We start from the raw sequence: 19,932 nt of genomic DNA, 5'->3' as shown, positions 1-19,932 counted from the left end.
TAGTAGGTCGAGAAACAGAAAAAAGCAAGATAAAAATCGGGATAGGTAAAGCAAGAAGTTTAGATTTTTTGACCAGGGTGGTGGCCAACAACAGAGTGGCAGGGATGATGGAAAGAGGCCCAGGAAAATGTGGGGTAATTTTAGGTCTTACTCAATGGCTAGTGATCCTTACCCAAAGCCATTGGGATACAAGCATTTTCATGGTAGCGAGAATTACAGGGCACAGGGTGCCCAATCTAAGGCTTGCGAGGCCCAGTCGACTCCATCATATTTGTTTTATAGATTTTAAGGTCGATTATATTGGGGTTACTATTTTGAAAGAAAGGGTAAGTGCTTTAATGTGGTTAGCCAAGGAACATAATTATAAAATTTCCTATTGGTAAGGTTGCCTTTGAGGTAAATAAGGTCCCTGTTTCCTTCTCTTCAGCTCCAAAATCAAAGGGTGCACTATCTGGATTCAGCACTGGTTGAAATTGACTTTATTTTCTGACTACCTGTCAAGATTCTAAGGCATCATCTAATATCGTTACTGGTATGTTGAAATGTTTTTACCATGATTTGTACCGTTTAATTGACCTGGGGTCCACTCTTTCTTATGTGACCCTATTTATGGTTATGCATTTTGGTTCTGGTCCTGAGTGTATTTCGAACCTTTTTTTTTCTACCAAATGGGTCACTCTATGGTGACTACTAGAGTAAAGAAGGGTTGTGTGGTATTTGTGTGTGGTCAGGAAACTTTGGTGGAACTGTTTAAATTAGACCTAGTTGATTTTTACATCATATTAGTGATGGATTGGTAGCACTCATGATATGCTTCTCTAGACTGTTGGACCTGTAAGGTCATCTCAAATTCCCTAATTAGCCAGTTACAGAGTGGAACGGTGGCTCCATAGATCCAATGTAAATAATTAATTTATATCTTAGAGTTCGAGATTAATCTCCAAGGGGTGTCTCTATCATCTGGTCCGGGCTAAAGATTCTAACTAGGAAGTTCCTTCCTTACATTCTATCTTAGTGGTGAATGAATATCCTGAGGTCTTTCCTTATGACCTTCCCTATGTTTCTACTGAAAGCAAATTGATTTTGGGATTGATCTTGTTCTATACACTCGTCCAATTTCTGTTCCCCCGTATAGAATGTCTCCAATTGAGTTAAAAGAGCTTAAGGAGAAACTAATGGATCTTTTAGAAAAAGGTTTCATCCATCCTAGTGTGTCTTTATAGGGTGCAATGGTGTTGTTCCTGTGTAAGAAGGATGGTTCCCTTTATATGTGTATTGAATACCAACAGTTGAATAAGGTAATGATAAATAATAAGTACCCTCTACAAATGATAGAAGATTTGTCTGATCATCTTCAGGGTGCCAAGTTTTACTCCAAGATCGACATTCGATTCGGCTATCATAAGTTAAAGATTAGGGAGGTGGATATCCCTAAGACTACCGTCCATACCTGGTATGGGCATGCGAGTTCATAGTTATTTCTTTCCAATTGACTAATGCCTCGGTGACATTCAGGGACTTGTTGAATAGAATTTTTTATTAGTTTCTAGATTCGTTCATCATTGTATTCATAGATGATATTCTGGTATACTGAAAGAGTGAGGTGGATCATGATGATTACCTCCATATTGTTTTACAGACCCTGAAGAAGCAACAGTTGTATTCCAAATTTTCAAAATGTGAATTACGGTTGAACCCTGTCACTTTTCTAGGTCATGTTATTTCTAGTAAAAGGATCATGGTGGATCTGCAGAATGTTGCAATGGTTAAGAAGTGAACTAGACCCATGACTCCAACTGATATTAGGAGCTACTTGGGATAAGTTGGTTATTATAGAAGGTTTGTGGAAACTTTCTCTTCTATAGCGGCCTTATAGACTGAGCTAACTATAGATATGGTAAAGTTTTTATAGTCTGATACTTGTAAGGGTAGTTTTGGGAAGCTGAAGGATAAGCTGACTTTGGCATTGATATAGACCTTGCCTGAAAACACTGATGGGTTTGTGGTTGATTGTGATGCGTACCGTGTGGGACTTGGTTCTATCTTGATGTAGCATAGCAGTGTGATAGGTTATGCCTCTAGACAGGTAAAGGTGCATAACAAGAATTATCTGACTAGTAACTTAGAATTGTTAGTTGTAGTGTTTGCATTGAAAATATGCTCTCACTATTTGCATAGAGTGTATATTGATATCTTTTCAGATCATAAGATCCTACAATATGTGTTTACTCAGAAAGAGATTAACCTCAGGCAAAAGAGATGGCTTGAGCTGTTGAAGGATTATGAAGAGAGAGTTTGTGAAAGATGGTCACCATTTGGCTAACCTTGGAATTTTCCCCTTGGACTCTGAGGATGGTGGTGTGTTTTTGAAGAGGGTGGCACAATAAAACTCTTGGTGCTGAAATCAATGAGAAGCAAGCATTAGATCTTATCTTGATAAGGATCAAGGATGATGTAGGTGGGAAGAAGGTGAGGGCCTTCGAGATTAATTGTGATACTACCTTATGGTACCAAGGAAGGTTATGTATTCCTAATATAGCTTGTTGTGATAGAGGATCTTGGTTAAGGCACATGAGTCACACTATGCTATCTATCCTGGCTCGATAAAAATGTATCATGACCTTAAGGAGCTGTATTATTTGAACAATAAGAAGCAGGATGTGGCTAGTTTTATGGCTAAGTACATGGTGTGTCTGCAAGTGAAAGTTGAGCACATGAGGCTCGAATGATTGTATCAAGAAATTAGGTTGCCTGTGTGAAAGTGGGAAGTGATCAATATGGATTTTGTTATCGGTCTTCCTCGGTCTCAAAATCAGTTTTATTTTATTTGGGCGATTGTGGATAGGATGACAAATCTTCTCACTTTTTGCAAGTAAGGATATATTTTTTGATAGAGGATTAAGCGAGGTTGTATCTTCATGATTTTGTGAAGTGTCATGGGGTCCCTATTTTTATTACCTTAGATCATGGTACACAATTTTCATCGCTCTTTGTCCAGTCATTTTAGAAAGGTTTGGGGACTATGGTGAGACTTAGAATAGGTTTCCACCCGCAGTCGGATTGGCAAGCAGAAAGGACTATTCAGACACTGGAAGATATTCTTAGAGCTTGTGTAATATACTGTGGTGGTAGTTTGGTTGAGCATTTACCTATTATAGAGTTTTCCTATAATAATAGCTATCACTTTAGTATTGGGATAGCTCTATTTAAAGCCTTGTATGGTAGGAGGTTTAGGTCTTCTATTGGGTGGTTTGAGGTTGGTAAGGCAAAGATGATTGGTCCAAATTTGGTTCACAAAGCTTAGGAGAAGGTGAAGGTTATTCGAGATGGACTCAAGGCTACCCAAATTTGCCAAAGTCCTATGCAGATGTGATGCGTAGAAAGTTAGAGTTCGAGGTTGGGGATAAGGTGTTCCTGAAGGTATCTCCCATGAAGGGTATGATGTATTTTTAGAAGAAAGAGAAGCTCAGTGCCCGGTATGTTGGTCCATACATGGTTTTAAGGAGGGTTGAAAATATTGTGTATGAGTAACAGTTGCCTTCTAGTTGAGCACCATCCACCCAGTGATCTATGTGTCTATGTTGAGAAAGTGCATGGGTGATTCGTCAAAAATTATGCCTACTAAGGATAATGGTATGTCAGTTTCCAAGTCTTATATGGAGATCCCGATTGAAATCTTAGATTGACAGGTTTGTCGATTGCAGACGAAGGATGTTGCTTTGGCAATGGTTCGTTGGAGGAACCAGAAAGTTGAAGAGGCTACATAGAACCACTCTTAAACTCTCTTTCAAGTAAAAGGCTAAGGTTTCATTAAGATAACCATTAAGGCTTTCAAGGGCGGTTTCTCTCCATCTTCCTTGGAATCTAAGGCATGTTATCCTCCCTTATTGTTATTTAACAAGGAGAATGTGTTTTAATGTGTGCTTTTCATGGTATTATTATGGTTTTGAAATAAAGGTTGGAGGTTTTGGAATTTCATGGTTGAATAATGTTTCTCGTGATTTAATTATGTTTTCTTTCATGCATTTAGTATGGTTTTGACATTGTGGGATGTATGTTAATGGTAAATGGATTTCGGGGTACTAGGTATTCCCCAAATTACTTGGTTATGGCATTGAAATTTATGTTCCCTCAAGTTATTTGTTAAAATACCAATGAGAATGATTTTTATCTCATTATTTAATTATCCTTGGAATCTTACATTGCATGAGTGGTAAATGGAACATGAATTGGTATAAGAACCTGCAAAATCCCAAGCTTAATTCAGTCCCTTAAAGCTTTTTAAGGGGTCCTAGACTCAGAAAATTTACCTAGGTATTGATACTTAGAGTTATTTTAGCTTTCATTGTTGGCATTCTTATTTCGCGATCCATACGACCTTTAAATATCAATTTTTGGGTTGCTCCATGATCAGGAATGTCAGTAGGTGTCCCTACACAAGTTTCAGAATTTTTGAACCTCGCTTGACGCACGTTTGGAAGTCCAAACTTGTGGGTCAGCACGATCTCAATGCGCTGCATCGCCTATCGCGTTAGAAAATGTTTTCCCCAGCTCCCAGTTTCAAATTCCAATGAGCCGATGCAGACTTAACGCAACGCAACACGGAAGCCATAGCATCGACTCATCGATGCGGTGCACTAGCCTGGGCATCACTGGGCACAGTTTCTGGTAATTAAAAGCCGCATCTAGAGGGGTAATTGGGAAATTATACCACCCCTATTCATCCCCAAAAATACAAAATTTATCTTTACTAGGGAAAAATATTCATTACATTCACTCAAATTACTCCAGAACAAACCCTAGGAAATCTACTTTCAAGGCTCAATCTTCAAGAACACTCCATCAGTCTTCATTAATTCAACTACCAAGGTATGTGAAATGTTCATCCAATGGTTCCTTTCACCCTTGGTTTCCAAGAAACTCTTTTAAACTACAAGTAGATTGATTTCACAATTCCCATGATTGGATTTAAGTGTATTCATGATCATAATATTACTTGGGTTTCTAATCAATGGTGTACTACCAGATTCATGTGGAATTTATTATGATGTGTGTAATATCATGTGAATTCATGGTAAAGCCATTGAATTTTTGAATTTGGGAATTTAAGTTATGATCCCTACATGGTGTTTTAGTATCATATGCAAAATTATGCTCCCCAAGTGTTTGTTAAAATGCTCATGTGAATAAAATCGGGAAAATCATGACATGATAATATATGTGTAAACTTATGCCTTACAAGTGTTTGATAAAATGTCCCTATGGATGATATTGTGAACAAGTGCATAGTGCTATATTTTTCAATTTTACTCTATGCTTTACTTTTCATGCTATCGAGTCCTGGGAGTATTCAATACCTGAAAATTAATCTAATTACCTAGCGCTACAGTAGTTATAGAAAAGTCTCAATAGTGTTACAAAAAGTAGTACTCCATAATCAGTCAAAGACTCAGTTCAGTATTCAGTTCAGAATTCAGTGAACTAAGTCATTTAACCAGGTTTAGTAGTACTCCATCGGTTAGCGGAACCCAGTGAACTCAGTTCAGTTCAGTTAGACAGTACAATTGGTAATAGTTCAGTCAAGCTTTTTATGGAAAAGAAATCAGTTAAGTTTCTATTCAGTTGGGAGTAGGATTCAACACCAAGAGAACATAGGGATGGGGTCATTCCTGCCAGTATAGGGTTTGATCCTTAGTAGAAATCGCTGCGGTAATGAACTACGTAGCCTGCGTAGGTTGAGATATCTTCCTGCCAAACTAGGGTTGATATATCTTGTATGAGTTTTCCTGCCAGTGAGGATTGACGAAAGAGCTTCCTGTAAAAGAGAGTTAACTCATAGCCTGTCTTTACCCATGGCACGGTACTGACACCTTTCTAACTAGGGTTACAGGTTGGACCCTAATCCATTAAGAGAAGGGCATGTCGGTTAGATTATTGCCTCTCATAGTTTCAATTTCTGTTTCAGTATCAATATAGAAGTTAAATCAGTTCTACAGAATCAGGACTATCAGTTATAGTCACCCAGCTCAGTATAGAACTCAGTATAGAGTTATTTTATCCTTCATAGTTGGCGATCTTATTTCGCAGTCCATACAACCTTTAAATATCAACTTTTAGGTTGATCCATGATCAGGAATGTTAGTATGTGACTCCAGAAAAGTTTCAAATTTTTCGAACCTCGCTTGAGGCACGTTTGGAAGTCTAAATCAGTGGGTCAGTGGGATCTCGACACGCTGCATCATCTATCACATTAATAAATGTTTACTCCTGCTCTAGTATCAAATTCTAGTGAGCCGACACAGCCTAGATGTGGCCCGTCGGCCATATCCTTGACCTCATCGATGTGGCGCACTAGCCTGTGCGTTATTGGGCACGGTTTCTGCTCATTGAAAGCTACGTCCAGATGGGTAATTGGGTAATTTTCCCACCCCTATTCAGCCCCAAAAATATGAAATTAATCATTTCTAGGGAAAATCATTCATTACTTTTTCTCAAATTACTCATGAACAAACCTTAGGGAATCTACTTTCAAGGCTCAATCTTCAAGAACACTCCATCAATCTTCATTAATTCAAGTACCAAGGTATGTGAAGTGTTCATCCAAGGGTTCTTTTCACATTTGGAGTCCAAGAAACTCTTTTAAACTTCAAGTAGATTGATTTCACAATTTCCATGATTTGATTTAAGTGTATTCATGATTATAATGTCTATTGGGTTTCTAATCCATGGTTTATTACAAGATTCATGTGAAATTTATTGTTATATGTGTAGTATCATGTGAATTCATGTTAAAGCCATTGAATTTATGATATTTTGAATTTATGTTATGATGCCTACATGTTATTTTAGTATCATGTGCATAGTTGTGCTCCCCAAGTGTTTGTTAAAATGATCATGTATATTAAATGGGGAAAAATCATGACATACTAGTATATGTGTAAACTTTTGCCTTACAAGTTTTTGATAAAATGTCCATATGGATGATGTTGTGAACAAATGCACAGTGTTATGCTTTTGAAGTTTACTCTATGCTTTAATTTTCATGCTATTGAGTCCTGGGGGTATTCAATACCTAGAAATTTAGTTGTTTACCTAGAGCTACAGTAGTTACAAAATAGTCTCAGTAGTGTTATGAACAGTAGTACTCAGCAATTAGTCAAATTCTTAGTTCAATAATTATTTAAGAAAATAGTGAACTCAGTCAGTTAATTAGGTCCAGTAGTACTTTGTCAGTTAGCGAAGCCCAGTGAACTTAGTTCAGTTCAGTTAGAAAGTTAGATCAGTACCAGTTCAGTCAAGCATAGTATGGACTAGAAATAGCCTAATATGGACTAGAAATTAGTTCAGTGTCTATTTAGTTGGGAGTAAGATTTAACACCGAGCGAACCCAGGGATGAGGGCATTCCTTCCAGATTGGGTTTGATCCTTAGTAGAAATCCCTGCATTATAGAACTACATAACTAGTGTAGATTGATACATCTCGTATGAGTTTTTCCAGCCAATGAGGACTGATGAAAGAGCTCCCCATCAGAGAGGGTTAACTCACAACTTATCTTTACCTATGGCACAGTACTTACGCCCTTCAAACTGGGGTTATAGGTTGGAACCCAATCTATTCAGAGAAGGGCATGTCGGTTAGATGATTACTTCCCACAGTTTCAGTTTCTATTTCTGTCTTAGTATAGAACCCAGTCCAGTTCTACAAAATCAGGACTGTCTGATATAGTCACCCATCGCGGTATAAAATTCTGTTAAGTTCTATAGAATCAAGATTGTCAAAAATAGTCACCCAGTTATCAATCAAGACTGTCAAAAATAGTCACCCATTGTTAACATTCATGCATGTTCTTTCATTCTGTTCTTGTTCATGAATATGAACCTATGCATATCAGCCTACCTCACTTAGCGTACCATTATATTCAAAGTACTGACGTATACTTTTCCTTTATGGTACGATTTCTTATATTATAGGTTCAGACGCATGTGCTCCTAACCGTACTTAGCAACTCAGCCTATCTGCAGCAGACTTAGTAGTGAGTCCTCATAGTTTGAGAACAGCATATTATTTTACTATTTTCGTAAAGTTTTTAGTAGTCAGAGTTAATTGGGGCTTGTCCCATTAATTCCATAATGCAGACAGTTACAGGCATTCAGACTAGAGTTATTCAAACAGATATTCAGTATTTAATTTTTAGTATTCAGCATTTGTTTTTAGTTATGAAAATTATGGCATTTTTAGACTAACTTTTGCACTTATTTTAGTAATATCAGTATTGAAGTATTTTTATTATTCATTGCTCCCAGCAGGTACAAGTCATAGGTTAGTTGGCTGTCCTTCAGGATCACTAGCACCGTTAGCGTTCGGGGTACAAACTCAGGGCTTTACAATTGGTAATGGTTTGATTTCATATGGATTTTGAAAGGCCTTGGTGGCTATAGTTTGATTCTAACTAGTTTTGTTAAATTAGAAATGATGGAGTGAAATTTGGTTTAATGGTTTATATGGCATTAGCTAAAAGACTTGCAAGCTCTATTATTGTATGACAATACAAATAGTTAATGCCTAATTAAAAAGAATCCTAGGTAAATGGTTGTTAATGTGTAATTGATTCTATTATGGTCTTAAAGGATGTTTTGTAGCAAAGTCATGCAAGGTGCACGTCCCAAGGGGACCAATACAGGAAACTTATGTTCGCTGATGTGAGGTTTGGTCATGGTTACCGTGTGCGTGCTGTCACACTTTACATTTTTGGAGATTCACTAGTAATCTCAGGTTTTTTATCCAGTTCTTATGGCTAACACGCACCGAGGCCCTTTCAGCAGGGGGAGTTGAACCCATATAGCCCATAGGTGGACATTTAAGATGGTAGAGCTAGAGAGTCCAGGTTAAGTTTTTAAATGCATGCTAAATCTTGTTCCCTACTCCGGCACGGTATATACTTAAATATATGTTTGAATATGGTTATTTTATTAGGTTTTTAATAATGACATTATTTTATCTTTATCCCTGAATATATGCTAGTCTTCACACTGCTAAGCGTCTTCAGGCGTTGTATCCCCATGCGATGTAGGAACCATCCATAATACTATTCCTCATGCTTAGCTATTTGTATTTGGGGACAACTTTGAGTTAGATTGAAATGGTGATCTTCCACACTCTGGAAGACTGCATTTCATGCTTTGACTTCTTTTCATTATTTTTGTTTCTTAGATTTTGGTTTTTTCTATGGTCAGGGGCATGCCATGGCCAGATGTTATTTGATTCTTGTTAGAGGCTTTGTAAGAATACTATGGACATGGGAGGTGTTAGTATTAGTTTTGGCCTTGGTATTAGTATTGGAATTAGTGTTGGCACCGGTTGGATATTTGGTTGAGGTTGTTGGATTATGAATATAGACTCTATATAATGTCTTGAATTATTATTATTTTATCTTGTTGTATGTTTGGAATTCATTCAACATAGGGTGCAGGGCAGTAATGGTTGGGTATTAGGGGTGGTCTCTGCTCATGGTTGGTCTTGAGATTCCCAACACGACTAGGCCCTAGTTCGGGTTGTGTCAAAACAACATGCCTAAGAAAAGTCACAATATTCAACCAAAACTCACACTTGAAAATTTAGCATACAACCTTTGATCCTTGAGATTATAAAACACAATTTGGAGGTTAAAAGTATGATCCTCCTTACTCTAAGAATACACTAAGATATCATAATCAAAAAATATCACAAATAGATTTAAAAACTACCTAAACACTAGATTCATAAGATCCATAAAGGTAGTTGGAGCACTAGTCAACCTAAATGACATAACTAGGAAGTCGTAGTGAACATATCAAGTTCTTTAAGCAGTCTTAGGGATATTTGTTTCCCTGATTTTCAGCTGATGATTAGCCGAATGAAGATCAATCTTATAGAAACATCTAGCTCCCTGAAGCTGGTCAAAGATATCATCAAACCTAGGAAGAGGATATTTTTATTCTTCATTGTAACCTTATTCAACTTTCGGTAATCTATACACATACAAAGAGTCCCATATTTCTTACATATGAAACGAACAGGAGCACCCTATGGAGAAACACTATGGCGAATTAAACCCTTATCAAAGAGATCCTTTAACTGCTCTTTCAGCTTCTTTAATTTAGCTACAGCCACTCTATAGAAAGGAATGGAGATAGGATGGGTATCTAGTAAGAGGTCAATCCCAAATCTATTTTCCTATCGAGAGGAATGCTAGGAATATCCTAGGTAAACACTTCAGGAAACCATTGACTATAGGGACATATTGCAAAGAGGGGCCCTCAGAACTAGAACCCTTAACTTGAATCAGGTGATATAGACACCCCTTAAAGATCAACTATTTGGCTCTAAGATAAGATATAAACCTCCATTTAGGCACTAAGGAACTTCCCTCCTATTCAATTATTGGTTAATTAGAGAATTGGAAACTGACCTTTCAGGTATGAAAATCCAGAGAAGTATAGCACGAATAAAGCTAATACATCCCCAAGATTACATATAAGTCTACCAGAACAAGCTCTACCAAATTCACCAAGGTCTCCTTATAAAAGATAGACACCACACAACCCCTATATATCTTTATAGACACAATAAAATCACCCACCGAAGCAGAAACCGAAAAGGGATAATATATATATTTAGGGAAAAAACCAAAATAAACAACCGCATAAGGAGCCAGATAAGAAAAGGTATATCCCAAATCAAGTAATCAATACACATTACGAGAGAAGAGTTGTAACATACTAGTAACAACATCAAGACATTCCTTAGATTCCTAATAGGTGGCAAGAGTATAGAGACAATTTTGGCCAGTGCCGGTACCTGAAGTAGCACTCTTTGGTAGGGAGCCAAAGATGTGTCAGCCGAAGCCTGATTAACCCAAGTGGATACCTTAGTCACAGGTTAATCCCTCAATATATGACTAAGTTGACCATAATTAAAGCACTAATTTATCCCCTCATCAAAATAACCCTGATAAAGCTGACAATAAAATCTATAAGGGAGATAAGATGGGGCTGACTGAGATCCACTAGCCTTATATTAAACACCGTATACCTTAGGACCACTACTAACCTGAAACTGATGACGACCATATGACTTGAGATAAGGAGCACTGGTATAAGAATATGAACTAGAATTTCCCCAAGGCTTCTTCTTGCTCTACTATCTACCATTCTGCTACTAGCTTGTTGACCTTCACCCTCCTTTGAATTCCTGAAATTCTTATTCTATCTCTCCCCATCTCTTCCTTTCTCTCCTTTTCATCCTCTACCTGCTGCATATAAATGACAAGCCTGGAGATAAAATTATCATTGGTTAACTTCAACAACTTACTCTCTGATACCAAGTCATGAGACAAACCCCAAAAAACTTTCCCTTTATAGCCCTCATACAAGACACCTACTCCGGAGCATAATAAGATAACTAATGGAACTTCATGGCATATTCCTTCACGCTCATCCCACCTTACCTCAAGTTTACAAACTCTTCGACCTTGGCCTCTCCTAACGCTTGAGGAGTGAAATAATTAAGAAAATAACTAGAAAACTCTTCCCATATTTCCCTCTTAGTCTCATCACCCCACAACTTCTCCCACTCCTCATACCACGAATAAGTTACATCCTTTAACTGGTATGCAACAAACTTTACACCCACAGAATTTGTAGCATACATCACACTGAATATCTTCTCTAACTCATCAATGAACCCCTGCAGATTATCCTCAACCTAGAGCCTATAAAGTTTAGGGGATTCTATCTCATAAACTAGACAACTTAAGTGACCTCAGAAGATGGTGCAACAAAACCAACACAGTAAGTCTGATATGACTGAGATGTCACCATCTAGGTAAGCAATTTAATTGACTAGCAGAACTCTATATTAGAGATGTTACCTTGAGGATCCGGGGCATGAGTAACATCAGATCGAGAAGCCCAAGAATGACTAGTGGTAACTGGTGGAACTCCACGAGAGGTAGAACAATAAGGAGAAGGGACCCTACACCGGGTTAATACTCAATAAACAGGTCGAGTTCCATCAAAATTATTCTATGGTAGGATAGAGGGTTAGATAAAGTTTCTACTAACATAAGATCTTTGAGAAGGCATGATATAAAATGAGAGCAAGTCAAACATTTGAGAAATCTTATAGCACTAGACTCTATAACTCAAAAATAGAACATAAGAAAGGGAAACACTCCTAAATGCCTTGTAACCTCTCCTTATAAGTGTGGTATGCTACATAACAATAAAAGAGACTATACTCGACACAAGTTTTTGGATACCCAATGACCGCAAGCCTATGCTCCAATGCCAAGATTGTCATGACCTGGCCCTAGGCCTAGTCGTGATAGGTATTTTAATCTATCGAGGGTGGGAGACTATCCCTTTAGCCTAGCCATCCAGAACATAATATAAATAATTGTAAAAGATAACCAAACATATAAGAAATATAGATAAGATAACCAAAAGGGACATAGGAGTCCAAAACAACAACTATTTCCATACTTTGTCCACAAATGCCTCTAAACTGAATTACCAAGTTAAACAGGACATGTCCCCAACTACGGCTAAAAAGAAATCCAAAATATGAAAGGAAATTGATAGGATTTTTATACTCATAAGGAAAGCTATGAAATGTCTAGCCTTTGAGAAGATGGAGGCTCACCATTTCAACACACAGTAACTAACCATCTAGAATCCACCTAACGCTGCATAGAGGTATAAGAGGTATTTTTGGACCCTACATTATTAAACAATATAGCATCGTAGGACGTTTTGCAGGGTAAGCTCTAGTATGTAACTCAATATAAGGGATAAAAAAAAAAGCCATTTGCCAAATCAAAACCAAATCTTAATACACATGATCACGTACATGCATATATATATATATAAGATGCCGGGATAAGGTTAAAGGTTTAAGCATGATATTTTAAACCATTAACCTAGATTGTGTAGCTCTAAATATCTTAAGAGCACCCACGGGCTATATGGGTTCAACTCCCTCTACTGAAAAGGTCTTAATGTATGTTAGCCGCATTAATCAGGAACATCCAAAGAAGGTACAAAGCCACCGAGGCTCAAACCATTCCAAAATATATATGTATAATGTGTGAACTATGAACACGGCCACTAAGTCCCCCATTCCAACAAACGTGGTTTCCTATATCAGTCCCCCCGGGACCTCAATCTTCCACGACGAGCTACACAACCCTTATAAATCTAAATTAAAATATTTTCACATAACCAATCCCTTTAACCAAGGAGTCATCCATTAAGACATTTACCCAAAGGTATCATCATACCAATAATTATTCTTGCAAGACAATTCCATTATGCATAACCAAACCAATTAGCCATAAGACTCAAAAGTTTCAATTTAAAACCAATCCATAGTCATCAAGGCCTTTCAAAAGCATTTTTATCCATTTCTCCATTAATGCAAGGCAATAGTGTAGTAAAGTAAGCAAAACCATGTAATTATCCATATTTCAAAACCAATTACGCAAGTGGGTTGAGGTTAATACCAATTCCAAACCAAATTCCATAAAATTGGGGAAATGTATGACCCCGTCCCATCAACCATTCACATACACAATTTAAGTTCAAAGACCATGAGAAAAAGCATGAAAAATATTCCAAAACCATTGAAAAACCAACCTAGTAGTAATCATACATAAACCCACAACCCATCATTCAATACCTAAAAATTAAATTCACAAAAACCATAATTAAACATATATTTTTATATAGAACCAAGTTAAGGAGGAGATATATGCCTTAAAAATTCCAAGAATTTAGAGATGGGAACCCCAATTTGAACCCTAGGTGTTTAATCCTTAGAAACCCTAAATTTCTTTTTTAAGAGAAGATTAAGATAAGACAAGTGTGTTTTGATTTTTTTATGTCTGATAATGAGACCCAATAAGTGTTTTTATGTCATGGGTAATGAGTTGAGAATCGGAAAAGATTGAAAATACCATAATAAAAACATGCAGGAAAACTATCGAAAATCATTATGGATTAGGTGACAACTCATAAGATTGGTTATAGGTCTTTGACTGGACTTATAATTTGGGCAGTGACTCAGGGCACCCTTACTAATATGGTCACAAGTCCCTTCGTATGACTTGAGACCACACCTAATGACACATAGGGTATTAGACTTGGTCAGGACAGAAACATGGGCAATCCTTACTAGTTAAGCTATGACTGGCTATATACGACTTATGATAAGTGATAATAACTTATCACATGAGTCATTGACTTGGCAAGAATGACAAAAGTCATGACTGATGATGAAAATAGACTTTTCTATAAGGTTATAAAGATAGAACCCCCAGTATTTTAGGGTAAAAAATTTGAAAATGCTTTTGAGTTTTTGTTAGATAGTCATAAACTCCTACATAATATGGGTATTATTGAAAGATAAAGTGTGGAGTTTGTTTCTTTTTAGCTGTGGGCCAAAACCAATAAATAGAGGAGGTCATTCATTGAGTGTAGAGTTGTCTTACCTCTATTTACTATGATATAATTTCAAAATATATTTCTTGAGAAATTATTCCCCATATTTTTCATGATAAAAAAAAGGATGATTTCTTAAGGTTAGAGCAGGGTGAGATATCTGTGGCAGCCTGCGAGGCAATATTTCATGTTTTGTCCCACTATACACTTCAAATAAAAACTTTAGAGGATGAGAGAATTAGTTACTTTGTGAAGGCCTTGAATTTTAATATTCAAAAGGTTATTCTACCTATGGCTATGTATTGTAAGTCCTTCAAGGATGTATTGAGTTTGCTAAGAATATTGAGGAAATTAGGGAACAAGGAGAAGTGAAGGCAAAATAGAAGAAGTCCCGAACCTCAGAGTAGTTCAGCACTACCTTTTCCAAGGGTCATGGTCATCAAGATTAGTCTTTTTTGGATTAATTATTTAGTCACACTACAAGAAGAATGCTTAATAGAGAAGGTAAAATTGGTCCCTAAAACTATAATTCTTATCCCTAAAAGAGTCAATAGAGATCAAACAAATCTTGTTGCCATCCATACCTATAGCCTCCTTTATTAAAGGTCATTTAAGACACATTAAAATAGATAGTCCCTAAAAGGCTTTTTGCGACCAACATAAAACTACTCCTTAAAATGTTTTAGGGACCATATTTCTATTCCCTGATTAAAGAGAATTTGTAACCAACATAAATCTGGTCTTTAAAGTAAAATTGGCGCTATGATTTTCAACCACTAGTTTACTGTTCTTAAAAATCCTATTCGGACAATATTTTGCCCTTATATATATAGTTATAAAATTTCAATGGCATTAATCAAATGTGTATATATCTATACATATCAAATTAACATAATCTTCTTTCATATATACACATAAAACCATATATACATCAGTAATGTCATTGTTTACACGAACACTTCACCAAAAAAAACTGACATCCTTTATTAACTAATACTATTAATATAGATGTCTTGTTGGGTTTATCCATCTACCTAGGCTCTTTCAGTTCAAACACCAACAATTTTCTTATCTGAAATGTGCCAAGTTCAACTGCTATTTTGAGAAACCCATGGTTCAGTTTGTCTGAAGCCAATGGATGAGAACTGGTTTCAAGGGGAGTATAAAGACATTGTACATGCTACTACACTAATATGATTGCAAGGATTGTGGTCACTTGATAAATCCCAATAATTCAACGAACACCTACAATGGTCAAGAAGGACCTAAGAAATTTAGCAATATAGGCAGAATTTAATTTAAAAAATCAATGGAGCTAATTTATTGATAACCAAGATGATACAATCATAATACAAGAGCAAGCCTTAATATCAAAGAATAGTTATTTGGTGTTGAGATTAACTATTGGTTGAAAAATTGTTTTAATAATAGATTTGTTGGTTGTTATTTTTCAATTAATGAACTGACCATTGTAATTGTTGGTAGGAATTATAAAAAAACTTTGAGATAATTATTCCATATTGCTTTACTTTTACACTTAAATTGGAGCTGATGGTGCAAATATAATACAAATTGATTCAGTTATATCCATATTGAGATTAAATCAACTAAAGAGAGTTGTAACAGTACCTGTGGTTTAAATAACGAGAAATGTTTCCATAGTTAGTAGCATTGATTACATATGGAGAATGCCCTTCAATTAGTGTGCTCATATCATTGATGTGAGCATCTATCTCTAAAAAGTACCCATAACTTTCTATTCCATACGTACTCAATAGGTAGTATCTGAATATAAAGAAGATTCATTTACATATAACAAAGCAACTATAGCTACCAAGTAGAATGTGTTATACCCTATTGTGTCTTTTATTTGCTTTTTAATCATCAAGTACATCTCTGACATATTCATGCACAAATGTACCATGAAGGATTGCTTATCTTGCCCTGACTATCAATCCCAGTAAGATAAAATAGTAAATAGCTAGAGAAACTAACCTCTTAATAATTTCAAATCAAATAATTACCTTTGTCTCAATTTTATAAATTTCTAGCTTCACACGTACTCTACTCTATAAAACTATATTTTGACAAGATTTACCACAAGAGCAACATTGAGTGCATTCATAAACTGGGTAGCCCTCCTTACAATCAAGTTATACATTCAAGAATACAATGCTAATAGAATCAAGCACACCCTACAAAATTTCTAGCATCATGTATCGTGATCATACTATAAAGAAATTTCAGCCTTCACAATTATAAGACAAATCCAGATTATTGAGTAGAAGTTTGTACACAAGGCATCCTTTTTTATACATAACACAAGTACATAAGTCATCCTAGAGAATGTAATTACCAAAAAAAAGAAACACCATTGACTAGAAGTCACAAACATATGAAAGAATAATTATAAGAATGTAACTTTTACCTCCAATATTATCTGACCACTCTCATCATATGAGAACCTCCGATGCATAGGCTTCCCAAAAATATCTTTTACATCCTCGTATTTATTATCAAAAAGGTAAATGTGGTCATAAGTTTGAGAAGAGCATGTTGAATTTGGATAAACACACCCTTATTAGGAACACTTAAAAAGGAGAAAAAGCAAATTTAGAGAGGAGGGGAGAGAGTAGTGAGGGAAAATAATAACTCAAGATTATAAAAACCAGTTGTTCCAGTGCTTCACCAAATGTAATGAAATTTGCACAAAACACTAGATGTCAGCATAATTTACCCCTATTGCAAGACCCACAAATTGATCGATTAATTATTTTATCGCATAAGTAAATCTTTGCCAAGGTATGGAAATCGTGGTAATTTGTGCATTGTAGCCATCGACAATAATGTTAAGGGAGGAAACTTAATTTTCTGCTACAACACAAGTTATTGGAATCGACTCCTGTCCAAAGCTTTTGTCATCACATACACTCTAGTAAAATGACATATATTGCTTCAAGTCATTCTTGGAGGCGTACTTTACAACAAGTAAACCAATTTATTCATAAGATATCTGAGTTACTTGGCCATGGATTTATTCTCTTAATATCAGCAAGCAATTTTTAAATAGTATGAATCTTCCAGTCTACCTAGTCCAGTTGCTTTGGTTGCACTAGGTTGAATGGTAGATTTTCCACTAATCATTGATTTTGATGACAGATACGTCTCTTCATATTCAAAGCATTTCTATTCCTAATCCTATATGCTATAGATCTTGGACTCTATTTGAATTTAGGATGACTAAGTCTTCCTGACGTTAATTTATAAGCATACTAACAGATCCCCTTCTTGAAGATATAAAAGCTAATAACATTACCACCCATATGAGAGGCTTGATAATGATTGCCTATATCAGGTAGCAACGAAAATTGTAGGCCATAAAATCTGCAGATGAGTTTTTAGAAACTAGACTGGTTCTCTGAATTTATATTTTCCATCAACAAGGACTTTCCTACATTAGGCTTCTCTGTCGAAACCTAACGTACGGAAAAATGACACTCTTGAGCAGTATGAGAGAATTTGAAACTCGCATGATATGTGGTGAGAATATGGGACCATAACTCTTTTATGTTCCCAAATTGCTAGTATAAGGATTATATGTGGAAATCATGCAATTTTAAACAAACTGTGAATGATATCTTTCCCATACATAGGTTTCCAAAGGTTTCTTATTAGTAAATGAGTCATGGAGGATAGAATATGCATACATCCTGAACAACAATTGTGCTTCTTTTGTGTGATTATTTATCCCGTGTGTGCCAAGCACTTGCTTATCTAGAATTATTTCAAAGCAAAATTTGTACTTTATGACATTACAATAATCCTAGTCTTCATGCGTAATCCTTAATAGTAGAGTGGGTTCTTCGACTAAAGCAGAAGCATGTGCAATTCCCTTGAGTTAAAGCACCAAATACCTTTCAACCTCTTTTTGTTAGTACAAACTAATTTCATTAAGAATTCACCAACCTTTGGATATTTATAAGCTTTAGATATGACCTACTGGAATTGTACTTATTTTGGAACTAGATTTCTCAAAGAAAGTATACTTTTGATAAGTGTGTGGAAAAGCTCACGAGCTTGATGTAAAAGTTATCTTTGTCCTTGGAGTGGCAATCCTTCACAAGTTCTATGAATACTTTCTTTGAAATTATATTACTTATGCCATTCCTCGCATATTTAAGCTAGCTTGGTAAATGATTATCATAGTATAAAGAATGTCATCCTAAAATTTCTAGGCAAAGCTCACTTTCATATGGCCACAAACCAATGCAACGCATCTCAGACCACTAGGCTTGTTCTGCAAATACTGAGGAGCCTCAATCAAGTTGTTCCTAATACAAGATTCCCCACATTGAACTAAGATAGGATCAACTTAGAGTGAAGCATCAAACGCTCCAACGAGAATAATATCTTTGCAACTTTAGGTATCTAATCTAGGTACACTATCTTCATGCTTTTGTTTATGTTTACTCTATGAGAAAATGGAGTCTAACCCTTTCTCATCTTGTGACCTGTTTTTCCTATAGAAAGGAGATTCGCTTAAGGCACGAAGCTTACATTTAGTCCCAAGATTAATGGTCCCTTTACACATAGGTTAATCAACATACGATGATGCTTCTTTCTTAATAGAGTTACTGGCAAAGAGAGAGGCCAAGTGCACATAATAATAAACATCACTATCATTTGCCCATCTGACACATTGTCTTTCTTCGGTTGCAATAAAAGCCATACACTGGCAATTCTTACTTCCATGTTCAAAGGAATTACTTGTAACTACTCCATTTATAGGAATTAGTTCCATATATTTCACATGAATGATGTTGGAATTATCTACTTGAACCATAATCTCTCCCCATCTCACTTCTATACTACCAGGAGAACCACTAAAAGAATCCTCTCCAAGTGATATGTCATCTTTTGTAGGTTCAGAATGTACCAATAATTTGAAAATAAATTTGCAGCCAATAGTCGACCAGGAGACAATAATTCACAACTAATAATCAATCACAATTTGAGAATAGCCTTAATGTCAATGAAATGGAAAAAACTAGGATGCAAAAAATTAAACCCTAACAACATCTGATATAGATAGACAATTTAACCCTAACCACATAGTCCATCAATTAAACAATAAAAAAATAGTCTTAAAATGATCAAATAAAGTAACAAAAAGTAAAACTAACTAACCAAACTTAAGGACATGTTGTTCATAGAGGAGGCTAAAATTATTGCTCACAAAGACAAAAAATTTGAGCCGTATAAGAAATCTTAAAGATTCAATTTTTACGGATTTTACAAAAGGGATATGTTTTATTTCGTTGAATTTTGTTTTGAAGGTGTGGTAAGGGGTTGGGGTAGGGGAGGAATTTAATTAGCATGCTTTTGGTTTTTAATTCATCGGTGTCTCTTACTCCCAGTGATTAGGGATGAGGTGTATTTTTTTTGCCATGAGAT

The 19,932-nt window shown here is 36.0% G+C and overlaps 1 pseudogene; it reads right to left on the bottom strand.

Annotated features, from left to right (window-relative positions):
- Nucleotides 1-11,183: 11,183 nt before the first annotated feature.
- LOC107846426 lies at nt 11,184-19,414 on the bottom strand (annotated as a pseudogene).
- Between the last annotated feature and the right edge of the window lie 518 nt (nt 19,415-19,932).

Source organism: Capsicum annuum, chromosome 11 (assembly GCF_002878395.1).
Source record: "Capsicum annuum cultivar UCD-10X-F1 chromosome 11, UCD10Xv1.1, whole genome shotgun sequence".
Classification (NCBI taxonomy): domain Eukaryota; kingdom Viridiplantae; phylum Streptophyta; class Magnoliopsida; order Solanales; family Solanaceae; genus Capsicum; species Capsicum annuum.
Note: the sequence above shows the minus strand (reverse complement) of the source record. Positions and strands in the feature narration are given on the sequence as shown.